Below are 2,098 nucleotides of genomic sequence, written 5' to 3' on the forward strand. Positions count from 1 at the left end.
CCTAATCTTTCCCCTATGGAAACTCTGAATTACTGCACAAGCAGGAAATGAAAGCTAAGAAAGAACTGTAAAGTATTAGAGCATTGAAGGCATACTGCAACATACATACACAGAGCCTCTTTGTAAATGGTGGAAGATTTATTGCTTTAAGTCATTTAAGAAAGTTTCTACCAGTCACTAGCTGACTATGAAGCTTACCAAAGATTTGGCTCCACACAACAAAGAATATGGAATGTACAGAATTGATCTAAATAAGTATTCAAGCAGCAAAGTAACAAACTTTTGGAAATGGGAGTAAAGGGTGAGTAGGGCTGATTTCTAGAGTTCCTTTATACTAGCTCTTCCCTGGCCCTCTGCCTCCACCACCAGTGGACACGGCCTGCCCGCTGGCTTCAGGGCTTTGGGTTCTTCCCACATGTGCATCATGAAGCTGCTATGGCCTGCCTGGTGGCACCAGATGGCACTAGGCCTGGGTGGCCTGGCACATGGCACATGGCTGGCAGTGGCATGGCAAGGCAGCCCAGATGATGTATGGGTATGCTTCATGGTGGACACAGGCAGCCTGGGGGTGGGGGAGGCGTGTGCCCTGGGGTATGAGCAGGCACAGCATGGTGACCTATGCTGCTGTCCACAATGCACAACGCGTACAAGAACCTCCCAGCCAAGGAGCTGGTCATGCTGGCTGAGTATGTGGCCTTCAAGTCTGTGCTCAGTGCAGACTTGTTCATGCAGCTGGACCGGCTGCTGGCCAAGCTGCACATGTGTGACCCTGTGCATTGCAGCCACCTCTACTGAGGTTTCTTTTTAGGCCAAGTCCATGTCAAGCCCAGGAGCACTAGTACGAGGCCAACTGGTTATTCTGTGACTACTAGCTACCCTACACACTGGGGGCTGGCTATGTGCTTTTGACCAACCTGATGCACTATCTGCACCTCAGCCACACTTGTGCACATTGCACAGTAACTTAGGTGTTCTTGGGTGCTTGGCTCTTGTCTATGGACATTCAGCATGAGCACAACCCGGGCTTCAACACCAAGTATAAGTACTGTGGCTGCAGTAACCAGTACCTGGTGACACACAAGCCCAGCCTAGAGGACATGCTGGAGAAGCACCACACACTGATGCAAGAGGGCTACCTGTACAAGCAGGAGGTGCAGCTGTAGCTCTCTGACATCTATGACTGGTCCCCACCTCCCTCACAATGCTGTCAGAGGAAGGAGGTCATACCCTGAGCTGCAGCCAATGACCTGCCATATGTCACAATGGCACTGGAAGGAGGCCAGGACAGATGCCTTGGGAGGTGGCCACAGTCAGAGTCATTTGTGGGCCTGAGGAACAGCCACTGAGGTGGCTTCCCACTGACCTTGCATGGGCAAAGTGACAGGTTCTGGCTAGTAGTCCAGAATTAGTCCGGCCCTTGATAAGACCTCGTTTATTCAGTGACCAGCGAGGTTTTCAGGCAGATGCCAAGCAGTAGTGGATAGAGCCTGGGTCCCAGCTCTAGCAGGTACCAAGGGCTGTGCACCCTAGTGGCCACAAAGAGCATCTTGTTCTGGGTCTAAGAGACCTATGGTGCTTGCCAGGGCAACACATTATGTCCAGGCAGAAATGTCCTGTGCCTGGATTTCAGCCAGCATTGGCCTAGACTGGGAAGATGCCCAGTTTTGGTATGATGGCAGACAACAGGGGGCTTACAGCCCCACCCCAGCCTGTCCACTTGCTGTCTTCTCCCAAGGTAGGGGCAAGCACCTAAAGGCTGGAGCTGACAGGCACTTGCAGGCCCTTTCCCAAAAAAGAAGCTAGACTTGTTCAGGGGTGAGGACTATGTCATGTCCTGCATCCTGTGTAGACCATCCACCTAGGAAATCACTGCACCAAGAGCTGTGGGGCAGAGAACTGACCCTCACATGTTGCAACTTAGCTGTGTGTTGTACTTCAGTGGCTTTTATCAAAACTGCTGTAGATTTATTGGGTTAGGTTACCTTCTTTAATGTCTCATGTTGGTATCATTTGTCATGTGGAAGTCTAAAACTTAACTTTGTATTATATTAATTAGCTTCAATGATATTTTGGTCTGTGTTGCTCTAGAATGATTTCA

General features: G+C 50.2%; 1 pseudogene; it reads left to right on the forward strand.

Moving 5' to 3' along the window:
- Positions 1-424: 424 nt before the first annotated feature.
- LOC113926409 lies at positions 425-1,232 on the forward strand (annotated as a pseudogene).
- Positions 1,233-2,098: the final 866 nt, after the last annotated feature.

This window comes from Zalophus californianus, chromosome 4 (genome assembly GCF_009762305.2).
Source record: "Zalophus californianus isolate mZalCal1 chromosome 4, mZalCal1.pri.v2, whole genome shotgun sequence".
Taxonomy (NCBI): Eukaryota; Metazoa; Chordata; class Mammalia; order Carnivora; family Otariidae; genus Zalophus; species Zalophus californianus.